Source organism: Mesocricetus auratus, unplaced genomic scaffold (genome assembly GCF_017639785.1).
Source record: "Mesocricetus auratus isolate SY011 unplaced genomic scaffold, BCM_Maur_2.0 Super-Scaffold_4256, whole genome shotgun sequence".
In the NCBI taxonomy this organism is placed as follows: Eukaryota; Metazoa; Chordata; class Mammalia; order Rodentia; family Cricetidae; genus Mesocricetus; species Mesocricetus auratus.
Window position 1 is genome coordinate 64572407 of NW_024429182.1, and position 19428 is coordinate 64591834.

Below are 19428 nucleotides of genomic sequence, written 5' to 3' on the forward strand. Positions count from 1 at the left end.
ATCTTGGTTGTCAACAGGTAAACTTGGGGGTTAAAGAGTTGCTTCCATCAAAATCATGTCTGTGGAGAATTTTCTTGATTGCTAAATTAATGCAGGAGGGCCCAGCGCACTGTGGGCAGCAGCAACCCTAGGCGGGGGGCTTGGACTGTATAAGAAAGGCCCCTGAACATGAGCCTAGGAGCAAGCTCATAAGCAACTCCCCCACCCCATGTTTTCTGCTTCAGTTCCTGCCCTGTTCATTCTCTAAAGGGTAAACCACGACCTGGGAGCATAAGATGAAACCCCCCACAAGTCGCTTTTGACTACAGTGTTTATCACAGCAACGGAATTGTAAACTACAACAGTATGTATGTTCTCTGGGGTGAGGAGGAGCAGGGTTCCAGGCTAGAACCTAAATTACCACCATTATGGTGTCAGCACACAGAAACCTCACGCATACAGTGAGAAACACAGCACCATAAAATGATGCTGGGTTAGGACAAGTGAGGGCTAGGGAGTCTGGAAGAGAATAAGGCCATCTTGTCTGAGAAGTCTAAGCACTGCTATTCCTGTATAGAGCAGCCCCGTGGAGCCTAACAAAAGCTGAGGCTCAGTCTCAGTGATTGCAGGATGGGGCTTCAGGGCTACCATCACCTCAGGATCACTGAGAGCTGGCAGATGGATGGGTCCCACCACAAGCACCAGAAGCACCTAGATTTCTCAATGATACCTCTGCCATGACCTACCCTACAACTGGCATTTTGCTTGCTAAAGAGGGTGAGTAAACTCCATCAGCCAGCATAGACTGCAGACCCACAGTTAAATGTGTGTCACTGAAAAGCCTATGAGACTCAGTTCACAGAAAGGGTAAAGCATACAAAACAACACACTCCAACCAGGTACCTAGGTACACTAGAAGCAAAAGAAAGACATAGAGTAGTGAACCCCAAACCTGGGGAGGCTCCACAGTAGGAGAAGGACACAGCTGAGGGAGTAAAGTACTCCTGGAACCCAGAAGTGCCCCATGAGACTGTCTCAATACTTTCTGTGCTTACTTTCTTTTGTGCATGGGCTATTTTGACTTACAAATGGAAAAAAATGAACATGAACGACCAGTTGAAACAAGGTACAAATCTCCACACAAGGAAAGCTTGTGACCCTACATGCTGAGCATAGCCGAAGGAGCACCACGTCCCAAAGCATGCTTCCCAGAACGCTGACCATGAACACCTTCCATCCCTGTGACAAAACACCTGAGTTAGCTAGGTACGGTGGCACATACCTATAATCCTCACACTTGGGAGATGGAGGCAGGAGGATCTGATGCGGAGCTGGATGCCAGTCTGGGCTACATGAGTCCACACAGGCAGAACAAATAAGGGGCAGGAGGACAGCTGTCAAGCAGTCAACGCTGTGTAGACACCTTAAAGGATGGAGGAGGGGTGGGAGCAGGGCCAGACATGACTTGATGTTTTATGTCCATTTGCTGTGGTATTTTTATTCGTTAAAAATATGCATTAGTGGTCAATATTTTAATTAGGGAGGACTTTTCTTTTCATGTGAAAAGAAGGGACTATAAGAAACTGGGAAGTCAGCATGCAAGCAAGAGAGTCACCGTCTGTCTTTTGTGGTGAGAAAGGAAAGGGAATGGGATGCAATAATGTTGACCAAGCATGTGAACTCTCTAAGCGACTCTAGGCCCTTCAGGAAAAAGCCTCTATCACGGAAAGGTGTAAGTGTGAACTTGGTAAATACATCCTTCATTGCACAATAGGCTGAAGAGGTAAGTATTCAGAACATTCCTAAAGGACACAACTGTTTCTGAATTGCTAAGCATTGACCATCCCAAGTGACTGGAAAACTGGGAGACTCTGAGGGAAAGGAGGTGAGGTGCCTGGAGTGGGAAGCATGGCCCTCTGTGGGATCAAAGGCTGCTTACGTTAAAGGAGACATGCTTTTAAAACCAGTAGGTATTTTACAACCAGATTATATATTCACCCAAGCACATACAAACGAACGTGTAAAAAATGAAGGCACTTATATGGTGGTTTCATATCAATTTGCTTCTAAAAATGTTTCCTTTTTTGTTTGTTTGTTTTAAAGACTTGAGAACTGCCAGGCATTGGTGGTGCATGCCTTTAATCTTAGCACTCGGGAGGCAGAGGCAGGTGGATCTCTGTGAGCTCGAGACCAGCCTGGTCTACAAGAACTAGTTCCAGGACAGCCTCCAAAGCTGCAGAGAAACCCTGTCTCAAAAAACAAACAAACAAACAAACAAAAAAAGAGATTTGAGAACCATATGACTCTTGAAATAATTTAACCCTATACATTACTGAATGCTACCTCACAGATGACTCCAAGGAATCAGTGAGCCAGGGTGAAGAGTTTCACTTCCCTGAAGAAATTACTCAGAGTCTTTGAAAAAAGAAAAAGTGCACACATAACAAATTTGTACAGGCACTGACAATGCTTAGTTTTAAAAGCCAAGTGAGATACAACTGACTTCAGGAACGGCAATGATAAAAACTAGTTTTGAGCAGCATGGCAATATGGATGCCTTGATACTCATGATGTGGTCACATTCCAATTCACCCGTCACAAAGAGAGCATAAACTGACATATGTTCCCTACATGCATCATGCTAACACCCAGCTTAGACATACAGTGCAGACGGCAGTGTCCATGACTTCCTTGGGGAGTGAGGAGCTGACCGAAAACTAGGCTTGTTACAAGAAGAGACTGTGCCATATGTTTATACTTGTGCGATGTTCAAAAATCAAAAATTGAGGTCTATCTAGGGTCTACTGAATTGTATGAGTTTCCCAACATGGAAATGGCTAGAACTCACTAGGCTAACTATCGTAGTTGGCAGATTAAGGACATACTCTTCCACCTGGCACACTCTTTTTAGGCAGAGATAAAACTGGACTACTCAAAGTGAACTTAATTTTATTTACAGATTTAAGTTGCATAAGTGACACTAGATGGAAAACAGCCCCTGGGTGTGTGTCAGGACACACAGTTCATGAGGTACAGACAGGAAAAGGTTTCACAAACAGTGAGGGACAGAAGGTGTGAGGAAAGGGTGAAGGTCTGCAGGCATTCACTGGACCTCAGTAAATACTTCAGGGAGGGTGCAGGCTCCCATCCTGGGACAGATGAACAGCGGGAGGCCCACCCTGCTACCTTCCCTCTTATTCCAAATAAGCCCATTCCTGTCAGTGTGGTTTAAAAAGGAAATTGTGGTATCAGGAGTTTTCTTATTTGACCAATTATCTAATCTATAATTTCTACTATAGAAAAATCAATGCCTTCAAAATAAAATGCTATTAAAGGCTGCTAAATGTCAGATGTGAATTTGACAAGAATTAAAGCACAAAGACTGTCTATTTTCTTTCAGGGGTACCCAGAGCTCAGAGGAAGCAACTTAAGTCTGATCCCAAACTCTCAAACTTAATGATGCTGTCTGTTAGAGCAGAAAAAAAAAAACAAGCAAGCAAACAAACAAACAAAAAGCCACCACCAACAAAACCCAGGGTGCCCAGCAGGACTACCAAAGTCTGTAAGTGTCAGAATTCTCTTCAAATGCCTAGAACTTTTATTTGGGAAGCACCCAGGAGAATGCTATACAGATACACAAGACACAGAACGTCATCTACCTACCAAGATACACTTGGCTCCCCTGCCCTTCCCACAGCCCAGGGTCTTCCCAGCTCATCTGGGGCCTTAGAGGACAGAGATCTGTCCACTGGCAAGCTTTTAGAGGCCTGCCCTTCCAGCTAGTCCTTGGAAATTAGTAATACTGTAATGCACACTTACTGCAAAGGGGTTACATCTCCTGTGAAGTGTCCCAGAAAAAATAAAACAATGAAAAGGTTGCAAGATGGGTCACAGGTAAGAGCGCTTGCTGCTAAGGCCAACAATCTGAGTTCAATTCCGAGCACCCACTTGCTTCAAGGAGAGAACCAGCTCCCAAACATTGTTCTCTGGCCCACACACACCTGTATGCCCCACCTCTATAAATAATAAAATCAACATTAGATTAAAAGAAAGTAAGAGAAAAATCAAATGCATGATGTAGCACTCTTTTTTTTTTCTTTTCTTTTCTTTTTTTTTGTTTTGTTTTGTTTTTTCGAGACAGGGTTTCTTTGTATTGTTTTGGAGGCTGTCCAGGAACTTGCTCTGTAGACCAGGCTGGCCTCAAACTCACAGAGATCGGCCTGCCTCCGCCTCCGAGTGCTGGGATAAAAGGCATGTGCCACCAACACCCGGCTGATGTAACATTCTTTAGTCACTAGGTCACATATTCAGAGATGAGTATCCCGGGCTTTAATTGTATTTTAAAGGAATTAGTAATGCCTAGAAAGGAAATTTGTATCAGGTAGGAGACTTCACGAGGCCGAGCAATCTTGGAAGACAGGGAGAGGAAGGGAGATGGTGGAGAAGAAACATTCAAAGTCATTCTACTAACTTCTACCAGTCAAGGTATCAGCCAGGAGGGCCAACCAAGGACCTGGCCTGGCCTCAGTACAGACCACAGTCATGGTGGATGGCACCTAGGAAGCAGTTTAGATGTAGAGGAAAAGCCAGGCAGGAGTACTGATAATCCATAAGTCAGAAGCTACAAGGGAAAGAAATTGCCATGCCCTGGCTCCATACACACAGGCATGCCCTGGTTCTCTGGGAGTTACTGCCTGACATTCAGAGACAGAGAGAGAGAGGCCCCCTGTCTGACTCTACAGTCATCAAATCACAAAAAATTCTCAGCATCAGTCCCTTTACAGCCCCTTAATGCCTCGTGTCACATGCTAGGCTCTCCAAGGCTTCAGTGGGAGTCATTTGCAGAGCCAAGCAGGGGCCATTCTTTCCAAGCTGAGCATAGGGGCCACCTTCCATGGCACAAATGATGCCTATGGCTGGTGCTGATGGCAGCTGAATGAGGTCTTTATAGTAGTTTCCATAGGTAATGGGCAATAACCACCAAATTTAAGACTACATAAAAAATTTCATTCTCTCAGCAAGGAAACCAAGAAACTGAGAGAAGAAATCTTTTTCTTCTTTTTTCCTTGATTGGAAAAAAAAAGTAAGACAGAGAGACTGGCAGTGAATCATAATGGCAATAAAGAGAGATTTATAGCTCATTCTAGGGACACAACTGAGTATGGGCTTTCCCTAGTCAATACTTAGTGTCCTCAGAGGATCAGAAGGACTGCAGACTGTGGCAGGTCTGCTAAGGTGAGTGAAAATTAAAAGAAGTTGTCACAGAGGCTCTTAGCGGAATTTGCAAGTCCAAGGGGTCCACATATCTTGATGGGCGTGCTACTGAAAGTTAGTGTGCACATAGTTCTGAATTTCCTCAAAAATCCTTCCAACACGCAAGTTCTTCACATAAATTCAACTGCGTCTTTGTGGGAAATTTTTTTTACAGCTTTGATGTCAGTCACTTTTTGTTGTTCTTCACTTTTATTCCTTATCTATTTTCTCAATAGTGATGCTCCTGCCCTTTTAACACCTGTCTCCTGGGTAGTGCTATGACTCTCTAGCTCAGTGTTCTGATTCTCATAATAGAGGAGAGATGGACCCCAACCCTCATGCACATGTCATGGAAACCACCAGGCAAGGACAAGTACATATTCTACATTCTTGTTCACCTGCTCTCAGGTTCCTCCACCCAGTCCCATCCCTCTGCTCAGTTTTCATTCTTGAAAGTGGCTGCCCTAAGCTGGGCGTTGGTGGCGCACGCCTTTAATCCCAGCACTTGGGAGGCAGAGGCAGGAGGATCTCTGTGAGTTCGAGGCCAGTCTGGTCTACAGAGCGAGTTCCAGGACAGCCTCCAAAACAATACAGAGAAACTCTGCCTTGAAAAAAAAAAAAAAAGAAAAAGAAAAAGAAAAAGAAAGTGGCTGTCCATTGTACAATGACCCCTGACTTGCTTTTTTTTTCAAGAAAATTCAAGTTAGGTGCTTCAATATGCCCCCCCCCCACTTGGATTTCCACTCTAAAACCTCAAAGGCAAGCTCAGTCTTTAGCCTTCAGAGTCATCCTGGAAATCTGTGTGTAAGGACCATGAAACCTGCTTTCCATAGGACCTCACTCACTGGCTGAAAGAGAGAAAAATGGGAAAGAACGGCCCCAGAAATCCAAACAGATTTCAGACAAGGCATTTGGGTTAGACACACTTGGGAAAAGGCAGGAAAGTCCTCACAGCCAGGTAAACAGGAAGCGTCCACCTGAGACAGTCTGTGTCGGCAACCCCTTAGTACTTTAGCGCTCTATGGAGAGTGAACTGGTCTTAATGTATGGTGATGTTAAATAGGATTAATGGCAGCAACACAGATATACTGCCATATAAATTAAGTTTATCTTATGTCCCTAGGGTATACTACAAAGCTCTAACAGATGACAGAGTGTGGAAAAATTCCAAAGCAGGGTGGAAACACTCAAAAGATGCCCGGGGAATTCACAGAGCACCATGTCACATTTAGGGCATGTTTTGAATTATATTGGTTGAACAGACATCTCAGTGGGTAAAAGCACTTGCCAAAATCTGAGGATCTGAGTTTGAACCTCCAGAACCCATGTAAAGTCAAAGCACTGCAACCTGTATTTGTAATTCCAATCCTTGATGGGGAAGATGAAAGATAGGAAGCCCAAGGAGCTACTATCTAGTGTACATAGCAAAACAAACAAACAAACAAACTCAGGAGATTCTGTTGAAAACAAGGTGGAAGATCAGGACTGACACCCAAGGCTATTCTCTGGTCTCTACATTCCAGTTGTGGCACAGACACACCTGTACTCATAAATGAACCCTCCCCCCACACATACACACTCACACACACAGACAAACTAATGCAATGTCAGGGGATCTCAGCCTCCTGGAATAAGGATCATGTCTATAATATTAAACATAATATTAAAAAGGACATTTGATTATTGATCCTTACTCTAGTGAAAAAAATAGGAAACTTGTGCTTAGTAATTTTTTATATGGTTACAAGAAACAATTATAGAAACTTAACTATTTATCTCAATTGTTTGGAAACTACCAAAACAAAAAAATCCATATATCATATCCATCATCATAATGGCTCCCATATTAAAAGCCTACAGCCAAGACAGTACATTTGGCTGTGTGAAACATTTAAATAAATCAGCTAGAGATGAAAAGCCAATATTAACAGTATTGTTTAGTGTTCCGAAGGAGCAAATGGCCTCAGCACACACAGATCTCCTTAAAGAGATGGCTGCACTTTGTCTCCATGAGGCATACCATTTACTAGCTAGAAAAGCACAGCTCTCCTGGTTCTCATTGAAAAAGATTCCAGGGATTGGAAAAATGGTTCGACAGTTAAGCTTACTGCTCTTGCAGAGGACCAGGGTTCAGTTCCCAGCACCCACATCAGGCTGCTCTAGGGGATCTGATGGCCAGTTCTGGCCTCCAAAGGTACATACATGGTGCATATAAACTCTCCCTCCCTTCCTCCCTCCCTCCCCCTTCCTCTCTCTCTCATATACACACAAAATAAATCTTTTTTAAAAAAGAAATTTCCTCTTTTGTAGTTGTTGCCTTGTTTTATTTTACAAAAACCTGAGTCTTGAGGTATGAAGATGTAATTTGTTACCAAAATACTAACAGATGAATGTCTCCATGAGAACGAACACACACACACACACACACACACACACACACACACACCCTGACATCAGAAACAAACCTTGATAGAATACACTGCTGTACCTCTCAAATACCAAATCAGTTGGGTTTAGCCTAGAATGCATTGCAAGAGAAGCAAACGAGTGAAAACACTGTTCCTAGGATGAACAAAATTCTTAAAATTCTGACCCATACACGGTACGAGAAATGGGTCAAACAATTCATGCTACAAACGAGGTTGAGAGCTTAAGACACAAGTGTCTATGTACTAAATCTGGCCTGTTTTTCTGGTTCTCCAGATGTTTTTCAAAAAGCTCCCCCCCCTCTCTCTCTCTGCTTACGTGTATGCCTACATGCAAGCCTGCACATATGTGTACAGGATCCCTTGGAGTGAGAGCTGCATATGGTTGTGAGTTGCCAAGTGTGAGGGCTGGGAACTAAACTTGGGTCTTCTGCAAGAGAAGCAGCATTCTTAAGCAATGAGGCATTACACCAGCCCCACAAATAAAGTTTTATTGACATTCAAACACAACTCACTTTTTTACATATTTTCTTTCTTTTATTCTTTTGAGACAGAATCTCTTTATGTAGTCCTGTCTGTCCTGAAGCTCACTAAGTAAACCATGCTGGCTTGGAAGTCAGAGATTTACCTATCTCCTGAGTTCTGGGATTAAACACATATGCCACTATACCCAGCTTTTTGTTTTGTTTTTAAAACATGTTTTCTATATGTGTTGTGCTTCACCAGTAGAGATAGGTAAGGTTTTTATAACAGGCATGTCATGGCCCATAAAGTCTTAGGATATTTTAATTAACATTTTAGGGAAAAATTTGCAATACCTTTTACAAAGAATTCTTTTGAGCAATGCTTAGGCAATGCTTACACTCATCCCAAAATATATGAGAAATGGCCAAGTGCAAGAATACAAGATGCTCTTTCCCTGAGGAAAAAAGGTCACAGCATTTTTAAGTCTTCCAAAAGTGCCACTGGTTCACTGGGGCTCATCTGTGTTCATCTGGTAGACCTGGACAGCAGACATGGACAATTACAGCCATGCTTTGCCTAGCTACAAGGTGAATTCCTTTATCTGATATTCCTGGAGATGATTCTGAGTCCCTTTTGCTCCCTGGGAAGCATTTCTAGGTAAGATTCTTGACTTTCCCTTGTACACGGACCCACCTGAACTCGTTTCCACAACTAGCACCTGCCGCTGGTAACCTTTAAACTAATTTCACAGCTAAGGAGAACTAAAGTGCTGACCTCAGAGAGTACCAGAAGTATAATGTGCCAAGAACAGAATAGCAAATACCAAAATAGCATAAGGAAGACTGCGGGATAGGGAAGGTGTAGCTCTTATTTTCCCAGATGAGGCCCAGACATTGATAGCAATGAATGAGTGGAGGAGTGATGCCTCCCAAACTTGCCTATACTTCTCTGAGCATAGTACCTGAGATTCCCAAAGTTACAATTTATTCAAAATACATCACTATGTCCCTTAGGTACCATGTATTAACAAAGCTCCAACTTTGCAAAACACTAGGAAGCAATACGGACAAGGACTCTTCCTTGTGTTAAGCAACATGTTCTTCAATTTTCAGGCAACATTAGCAGTCCCTGGCTTGGGATATTGCTGGAGACAAGGTTCTCTCTGCATGCCTGGAGGAGAAAGAGCACTTTCTCTAGAAGTCATGTGATCTACCAGGTGTACCCAGGCTTTCCACACTGGGAAACCAGATTGCCATTACACACTTCATATTCACAAACTGCACAATAGTAATTTTTTAAAAATCTCACAACATTTAAAGTTTGTTTACAACGTTGTGTTGAGTAGCATTAATGGCTATCCCCAGCTAAAAGCTGCTGCTCTGCATTCAGGCTGGATACATCTGGTCAACCTCTGCCGCCTACTCAACCAGATGAGGTGCTGAACCAACACACAGCACAGCCAAACTCAGCTCCCATCTGTTCATTCGACATCCTTATTAGCTAGCTGTGCTCTACAATATCAAATTGAATTAAAGCAATTTGCCCATAGCAAGGATAGGGGCACATGGAAGCTGCAAGCTTGAACCCTGGAGCTTACCCAGGCAGTTTGAGTCTCATTCTTCTCTCCATGTTGGAGTCAGCAGCAGAAAAAGTTCCAGAACCCAAAACTCTTCATTAACACCCAGAGACCAAAAAGGAAAGAGGCAGTAACATGAATCCGCAAGTGAAGGAGTTTGCTTCTTCACTATTTCCACAGTGTGAATGAGTCAGGAGTCTTATTTTAAGGGATTTGGAAGCATCGCCAACAATTTCATGTGACAATATTTACTCCACTGGGAAAAAGAGGGAAAGGTGTCATTAAAATTAATTATTTCATTTTCATACTTGGATGCAGGGAGCAAGGTAAATAAATTTTAATAAAATTTGATCTTTTACAAGAACTTCAGGGCCTAACATTATAGCCCAAGATATCTAATAAAACAGGGATCTTATGTTTTCTCGTGTTCATCTAGTGTAGCCAGATAATCCATACTGAAAAAGTGGAGAGACCTGAGCTCAGAACTGCCCATAAGATTTCATCACTTACAAACACAGGGAGTTGAGGGAGCCCCCAGTGGCCACTGAGAACAACATCCATTTCAGTCTCCTGACTCACCCTTGCCCACTTATGTATGAATTGCTTAACCTTAAGAAACTATTTTCAGTACACAATAAATTCTAAAACAAAACTTAGGGATTCACTCCAAAAGCAATCCCAGAATGAATTTGGATTTCCTCCTATCTTTACAGTGAACAAGAGGCCTTATATAAATGCGTGCACACAGACACATACATCTACGTACATGCATATATCATACACTATAAGGCACACGGAATTTCAGGTTTCTTTGTTTAAACTACTGAAATACTTAGCCAATGGATGCCAAAAGAAAAGGCCTCCATCACTGAAGAGAAACAAAGAAGCCTAGAATCTCATGACTCTTCCTTCCTTCAAGATGTATAGAGGCTTAGAGGACCCCATTGACATTTCCTTGCAGTAAACAGCTGTGACAGCTGTGACAAAGGAGTTGGTTTATAATCATATTTTAACTATACACACTTCAAATTATTGACACTAACTATCTACAAATGAAGAATGTTAGGCACCATTTACAAACACATTCCCATGCTATTCTTAGAATCCTAGGAATAAAATTTCACATCAAATGTGTTCATAGAAATGTTTGTTACTTTAGCTTAAGGGCACACTTGAACTAGCAGAAGAGCACTGAGAAGTAAGGTCTCAAGACACATGCTTCTTAAATGCCCACAGGTACCATGATTTGGATTAGTCTGAATGGAGAGATCCCTGGCCTGCAGTGCAGCAGGACTGTAGTAATGACCTCATCTAATTCCCAAGAGTTCATAATAATTTTAAAAAATGTTAAGAGACAAAATGGAACTGAAAATCTGTGTGTGGATTTAGAGATCACCAAGTATAAATAGATATTTACGAAAACATTCCTACTGTTCCAATGTGGACTTTGCCACTTAAAAACAAAAGCCTTGTCTTCCCACGCTCCAGAGCCATACTCCTTAGTAAACACAACATGCAAAGTCAGGTAATCAATTCCTAGACCCAAATTAGCAAAATAATTTATTACACTGAGTATAAAAATGTCAAGGGTGGGTAATTAGAATTATATGCACAGCAAGCTTCTGGAGGAGGGCGAGGAAGAGGAGGAGCGGGAGAAAGAGGAGCAGCAGGAGGAGTTGCAGTTCAAATCAGCTGGGGCTCCGGATAAAAGCAGTCAGGGATTCTGCATCATCAGTAACCGCCACAACATGACTTTATTACATGGGGCAGAGAAATTTTTTGAAGAAGGACTCTGGTATATGCAGACCACGTATGTTGTGATGGATCATTTTAATAATTGTCGTTCAGTGAAGACAATGTGTGTTCATGTCACTGAAATCGTATGGGTGAAGCAGAGTGCTACCCAATACAAAAGGATCTTGGTCTGCTGCTGTTTCCATGCCTGGTTTCACATGCAAATGACAGTTACAGTGAGGGGAGGATGTCTAGCTGAGGAAGTAAGAGAAAACCTGGCCAGTCTCTTACCAACTTGCAGCAGAGAGCCCAGCAGAGCCAAAAGACTTGACTGGGGTCAGTGTGTGTCCCATGAGAGTACTGAACTGCTCCCAAGATGGCCTGCAGCAGTGCAGTTCACTCAGAGCAAAGGTCTCTGGTATTACTTGGGTCATGTAAAAAAAAAAAAAAAACCTCAAACAAGATTACAAGGGATACAGACATTCCTCAGTCCTGAAAGATGCGCAGCCCAAGTCAAGCTACACTAACTTACCATATATACTCTACAGCAATGTCAAGGGCAGATAAAAATAAGGAATTGAGCAAAGCGGTTTGGCAATGTGCAAGACCTGCATTTGAGTCTAGGCTCCAGCATTTCCAAGCAGCATGACCTTGGAGAAATTGCTTGCCTTTTCTGATTAACATCTGTAAAAAGTTTGCCCCTATCTGTCTCACAGCCTTCTCATGAGGACACAAGCAGATGATTCATGAAGTACCTGGGTGCAGGATGCTGCAGGCTCACAACCAGAGTGGAACATCATAAACATCTAGTGTGAAGAGCCTAAAGAAGCAAACAGGGAACGGGAGACTTCCATCACCTTTTCCCCTTCCTCCTTCCCATTCCTGCATGTCTGCAAAGGCTAGGGACAAACGAGGACAAACCAGGAAACCCCTATGCCAGATGCTGCAAGACAAGTGCCACCCTGCCCTACTCTGACCTCCTGCAATGCCCCAAGCTGCCACCCAGCCTCTGTCCAAGGACAGAACTCAGAAGGGGGGGCAGAGGGCAGTGTTACACAGAGTGGACCGGAAGGCACAACACTGAAATTTGAGAGCAATTTTTATCCCCTTTTGACCCAGTTCTGATTAAAGGTGTCATCTTTGGCCTGGACAGATGAGCTGCTTTATAGAAGCTGAGCTTCAGCAGGCTCACAGAGAGATAGCAGTGACAGCAGTGGTGGCAAACATTGAGAATAGCCCTGCAGCCAGCCACCTCTGTAGCAAAAGGCTTGTTCCTCATATTTGACAAGGATGGTGACAAAACCCTGTTGCTATCATTATTGCACAAGTTGAACAGACTAAAGTCAGTCAAATAGCAATCACAGGCTTGCTTCCTTGGTGAGTCCTGGGGGTGAAGAGGAGGGGTTGCGGTGGTTAACCTAGGAGGGGAAGCCTCGGGTTGTTTTGCTGTTTTGAGACAGGGTCTCACTCTGTAGCCCTGTGTGCCTCGAACTCCTGCCTCAGCCTCTAGATAGCTGGAATTACAGTCATGAACCACTGTGGCCAGCTGCCTGTGGGTTTGACGAGAACCCAGCACATGTAGGTTTGGGAGAGTGCCAGGAGTCCATGCCCATTCCATCCTTTCTCAGCAAGCACAGCTGCTGCAGTTGTTAAAGGGAGGCTAGAGCCACTAACATCCTCTTTAAAAGGGAAAACATCTCATTTCCTTTAGAAAGTTCTATTTGCAGTGATTAGTTTAGAAAACCTGGGATTTTAACCAGTCTTCAAGATATTCAGCTTTCCCCCAAACTAATTAGATTGGCAGCCAGTAAAGCCTCCCTAGTCTCTCATCCTGGAAGGAAAAGATGGGGAAGAAGCATTTGAAGGGTCGACAAGTGGCTCTCCTCTAAGAGGGAAAGATTTAGTGACCAGGACAATAGGCAATTATGGATAAAGAGCTTGACACAGATGGAGACCCAAGCAAGATACAAGTCCAGAAGGCAGAGAAGGTAGATGACAAATGAAATGATTGAAGAGAGTATCTTATTCGTCTCCGGTGCTAAGAGGAGGCCTGGTTGCAATGCCTTTTGAGTATTGTACCTAACTTGTTGAAAGAGAAAGCAGAGCTTGCATGTGATACTGCTCCCACCCAACCGGAGCTCATCATTGTGAGCTCCATCTCCTTTGAACGTGTGCACTGTGGTTGACCATGTTTGTAGCTGCAGCCTCTGAGCCGGAGTAGGTAAACGGCTCATCACAGACAGTCCCACCTTGAGTCACTTGAGAACATTAAAAGTAGGAAGTGGGAAAATCATTCCCAAGTGAGCTCTGTCACAGGGGCATCTGAGAGTCAGGAGGGCTGGGGTTCAGCGGCAGCTTCCCTCAGAACTTTCTCACCTGAGGCTAAGTGTGCAGGGAGTCTGTAGAGCCCTTCCTCTCCCTTTCCCTTTGGCTTCACTGATGAAAGTTCATCTCACTGATGACTAAGCCCCTTCATTTAAAGAGATGCATTATAAGGCATAGTGGGGATGCAGTGAAAACATTCAGACAAAATACAGTGAGACAAAAGGATGCCTGGCTTGCATATGTGAATGAATGCGCAAGGAGGTCCCCAGGCTCTGAGTCATTAGCCTCTAAAGGTAGCCACCAGCTTCATGCCAAGTACCAAAAACATATTCTGTGAACTCCACTTGAATGAATCCTGTGGTACATACTCTCTCTCTTTTCTGTTTTAAAATGTGTATGGGCAGTTTGCCTGCGTGTGTGTATACCATGTGCATGCAGTGTTCCCAGCGGCCAGAAGAGGGCATCAGAGACCCTAGGACTGGAGTTACAGACAAATATGAGACATGGGTGCCGGGAATCAAGCCCAGATCCTTTATAAGAGCAGCTAGTGCTCTTAATCACTGCTATTTAACCAGCCAATTAATGATATACACTCTTGGTCTACATGTTTCTGAAAGTCTTCCAGCCTCAGAAGGTAATAATTTTGTAATGGTTTGTTTTTAGATAGTTCACATTTTGACAAGACTAAGACATTCCCACCCACTCACTTCTTGATAGCTATGTAGGTTACTTTCAGTTTTGAATTAAAACTATTCAGAAAATTATGGAAAACACACACTCTCTCTCTCTCTCTCACACACACACACATACACTGCAGTTTATCATACTATTAGATTTGTTTTGTTTTTGATACAGGGTCACACACACACTGCAGTTTATCATACTATTAGCTTTGTTTTGTTTTTGATACAGGGTCTTTGGTAGTTCAGACTTGCTTCCAACTTGCTACATAACCAAGGATGACCTTGAATTTCTAATCCTTCTATTTCCAACTCTCAAGCACTCAGTTTGCATGTGCACACCACAAAGTCTGGGTTCTACAGGCTGAGGGTGGAACCCAGGACTGTGAGTGCGAGGCAAGTCCTCTATCAACCAAGCTACATCTTCTGACCAATTAATTGGTTTAGAATTTCAAGATGTGTACACTTCCAGGAAGTCAAAGAACAGGCTCTATTTGGGTTAGATAGCATGAATTTCCTTGTAGGTTTATTCTCTGGATACCTTTGCCTGTGGGAAATCTCTTTTAAAATGGCCATTTTCTCCATTGCAAGACTACCTTTTGTAGTGAAATTCTGAAGCAAAATCTAAGAAACCAATTTATACCTAATTGATTCCTAAAATGAGTCCACTTTCTTTTTCTGCGGAAGCAGAACATAAGGGCTCATTATAAACCCTTAATATATACATCTGTTCTGTCCATGCAAAGACAATGATGCAAAGAGCATCTGCGGGCAGCAAGAAGGCCAGAACTCCTTCCCTGCAGAAAGCCCCTAATACAAGGCTTGCTCTAAGAATCTGAGCATGATGGTGCAGCAATCTGACCCACATGGAATAAACTCATCCCTAGTCAAATGTCCAGTGAGACATATTCTTACCAGTATCCCAGTATTACCATTTGTGATGGTAAACTTTGTGATGCAATAGATAAATGGGTTCATACATTTAAATAAAAAGGAGGCGTGTCCGTGTCTTGCTCATTACTGAGACAGAATTCATGACACAAGAGGAAGGATTTGTTTGAACATGGTCTAGAAGAACAGTCCATCATGTTGGGGAAGGTTGGGTGGCAGGCTGCTCCCAAGTATTAGGAGTTACATGGCAGTAGATGTGCTGGTCCAGGCCTTCTCAAACCTCTGTAGGGGATGGGGAGTGAAATACAGCTAGAAATCTCAAATACTAATCTCATATCCATACCCCTGCAACATATTTCCTCTAAATAAGCCCCACCTGTCAACTTCACCAAACATCACCATCAGCTGAGGCCCAAATGAGCCTGTGGGGAGGCATTTGATACCTAAACAATAGACTTAGCAACACCTGAAGATACTGGTCAGCTGAACTCAGTGTACCCTTGGTTCAACTAGAATGTCATCCTCACATCAGTGAGACTTCTAACCTGCCAGGTACAACATTTCATCTTTTCCTCCTCTAGGTATCATTGTGGTGACTGTCACTGACACTGTCCTTATACTCAGCTCACAGTGCCACTTGTGACTGAACACTGACCTGCCTGCCTGCTTTTCATTCTGATTTTCTTCATGAACCCCCCAAACCTTAAGTTTCCATTTTCCCTGGTGCCATTCCCATATTGCCTGGCAGATTTACAGTGACATAATTAAGACATAGAAAGTAGATTTTAATTGTATGGATTTACAATAAGATTGACAGAAAGTTTCCTGGACACTTGACAGAATCCTAAGGGCCAGAGTTATGAAGCAGGAATTGTGGCTGTCTGCTGTTCCACAGCCCCAAGTCCTACACACCCCCTTCTGGTCTCTGTCTGGGCAGCAGGGTCTATCCAGGTTTGCAGGCCTAGTTAGGGTCAATATTGCTGTGATGAAACACCATGACCAAAGGCAATGGGAGGAAAGGTTTTATTTCACCTCATAGTTCCATATCACAAGCTGTGAGGGCAGGAACCTAAGCGGGGCAGGAAGGACCTGACGCAGAGGCCACGAACAGCTGTTTGCTGAACTGCACCTTATGGTTTGTTCATCCTGCTTTCTTACAGAAATCAGAACCAGGAGCTGGGGGGGGGGGCGTATCACTCAAAATGGGCTGGGTAGTCCTGCATCAATTGCTAATTAAGAAAACGACTTACAGTTGATCTTACAGAGCCAGTTTTTCAACTGAGATTCCTTCCTTTCAGATAACTCCAGCTTGTGTCAAGTTGACATAAAATCAGCCAGATCCCAGCAGCCTCCTGGGCCAGAGAGGTAAAGGGGCTGTCAATCAAAATTAGGAGGCTCCCCAGGTTTGGCATATCCTCACTAACCACCAGGCCCAGCTAGATATCAGGGAGGACTCTGAGCCTGTATCTGGGTGCCCACAAACAAGATACTCCAGTGAAGCTGGAATATCTAGCCGGGCCTGGTGGTACATTCTAGAGAAACCTCTTATCCAGGATCATGGGTCTGCATCCCAAGGGCGACTGAGAGAGACACTGGAAGGCATTTTAGAATATTTTCCTTCTGGAACATGTGACGCATAACCCTACATAGATAATACAGCATTTCACAGAAAGCCATTTGAAGAGCTGAGACTATGTATAAAGCAGGGAGCTAGGCTCTCTCAGGACACTGCATGAAGACAGATCAACGGAGAGCCCTGGAGTACTAAGATGGGATACAGGGATAAGGGGATATATAGTAACAAGCAAGAGTCTATCTCCTATCTGGCAAGGTGTGTGTATGGGGTGGGGGTGTAAGAGCATTTCCCGTCTGAACTCCTAATTCACTGGCCAACGTTTACTACCATGCTCTGCCCTTCTCTTGTAAACAGTGGGGCTACTCTTCGAGACCCGTATCCGGAGTTAGTTTCAGGGCCTGCCACTCAGCCCTGCTAGGCATCAGGGAGCCTGCAGCTGAGAGGAAGACCAGGTAACTCTGGTGGAGTTGGGGGTAAGTGATGGGGGGTGCTCTTTTTTCCTGAGAATCTCTTCTGGAAGTATAGTTAACTTTGATCAAAACAAACACAACTCCCACCTCCTCCAACTGCTTCTGCAGAGGGAGGGAGACAGGGGGACTAGGAGGTCCAAATAAGGGACAGTAGAAATGTCTCCAAATTGTCAGCATGCAAGAGACCTGACAGACAGGCAGGCAGGCACTCTTTACTTTGTCCCCTAGGCCACTAAGCAGGTTTGCCTTCCAGTTCTTCTTTGAAGGGTAGACTCCTGGTTCGACACAGACATAGAAATCCAGAAGGGCGAGCCTAACCCCCAACCTCTCCAAAGATGGATCTGCAGGTGAGGGGGCAGGCGCCTTGTCCCAATGGCTACTCCCACCTATGGCGTTAACCACCCAGTAGGGGTAAGTGGGTTGACACCTCAGGAAGACATCAAGCGGGGTCTCCTGAAGACAGCCTGCTCCTGAGGGAGAAAGCAAGGGCCCCTTGCCAGCCTTTGGCTCCTGAGGCAGCTCCTGGGTAGACTCAACAAGTTCCAGGGGGCCGCGCAGCGCCGCCTGCAGCCCAGAAACCCCAGGATGTGGTAGTGGAGCTCCGCGCACATGCAGCAACTAGAGGCTGCTTCCAGCACCTCCTCCTTCTCCTCCTCCTCCTTCTGCCGGCGATCCGGCTCTGGCTGGAGGGGCTCCTCCACGCGCCGGGCTCCCGCCCCACGCACGCGGCCCGGCCCGCCCCCGCCCCACCCCCGCCCCACGGGCCCCGGGGCTCCGCCCGCCTCGGTGGCAGGCGAGCGCACAGGCGGCTGGCGCGCAGCTCTGGGCGCCCTCTCTTCAGTCCTCTGGCCGCCCGGCTCCACAGAGTGGCCGGGACTCGGATCCGTGGCCAGGACTCCCTTTACGCTCCCTCCCCCTTTCCGCCCCCTCCTCCAGGCCCGACTCCCGGATCTCGCCGAAGACAATTGCAGTAAATGAGGACATCTGAGGAGCACGGAGCCGGGTGGCTGTGGCTGGCTCCGCCGCGCCGCGATCGGGCGAGCGCGCGGGCGTCCCCGGAGCCGGCCAAGCCACTGCTTCCTCGCGCGCGTCGCTGAGCAGGAGCCGGAGGGACTCGAGCTGCGGAGCGGGGGCCGGCCGGGCCGGGCGGGCCGGGCCCTTGGCAGTGGAGGGGGGCGGGCGGCGGGCACGCAGCTGGCCAAGTCCCCGGAGCCGAGCCTCCTACGGCGCGAGCCCGACGATCCTTGCCGTGGATGCTCTGCCCCAAGTGCTCCGTGCCGCGCCAGGTTTGCCAGGGTCCGCGGCAAGACATGCCCGAGCCAGGCGCTGCACCGACCTCCACTTATCAGTAAGCAGCCAAAGGTAAGCGGAGCCCAACATGCCCTCCTCCCGCGCCTCGGAGCCCACTGTACTTGACCACGGGCAGATGGGCACAGACCCTGACTCGTGCGCACGCACTCGCTCCTAAACCGGCTTCGCCTGGGTCTGGGACGGGCGGTTACAGCCCAGTGCAGACCGGTGGCAGGCAGGGGCGGGGGTTGGGGGGCGAGGTTATGCAACTGCGTCTGGCAGGACCCGGTCGCCCAGGGGCATCTGGCAACTTTGGCGACAGCCTGGTAGGAGCGGGAATGTGATGTCTGTTCTAGACAAACGCCACAACCTTTTGAGCACAGGGCATCCTTGGCCAGGCAGAACTGGGCAGGACGGCGGGTGAGGGGCTCTGGGGATGATCATCTTTCTGGAACATTCGAGGTTTTGAAAGTATTATCCAAACTAAAGCGAACTGCCAAGTACATACAGTATAGCTGATTAACTTCAGGGAGATAGGGGGGATAAGTCTGAACAGAGGGGCCCTGCCGCCTGCCGTTGAGCAGACAGAAGCAGGAGCGAAGACAGAAATGCCCACGTGAAATGTTGGTCTTCTCTCTTGGTTTCTGGTATTGGTACCTTCTCTGGGCTGCAGGCTGGGGTCTGCACCCGCTGAGCTTCTGCGTGCCTGGCATCCCATGCCTGACCTGCACAAGCGTGGGAAACCAATCGATGCTGCAGAACC

General features: G+C 45.7%; 2 protein-coding genes across 3 annotated transcripts in view; one reads left to right on the forward strand and one right to left on the reverse strand.

The window, feature by feature from the left end:
* The window catches only part of Dock1 (dedicator of cytokinesis 1), a 495662-nt gene that overhangs the window by 213365 nt on the left and 262869 nt on the right, over positions 1–19428 (reverse strand). The gene's annotated exons all lie outside the window — the stretch shown is intronic.
* Insyn2a (inhibitory synaptic factor 2A) overlaps positions 18557–19428 on the forward strand; it is a 57458-nt gene continuing 56586 nt past the window's right edge. Inside the window, exon 1 of the mRNA XM_005064272.4 lies at positions 18557–18737. The gene's annotated coding sequence lies outside the window, so the exon portion shown is untranslated. The remainder of the gene's footprint in view (positions 18738–19428) is intronic.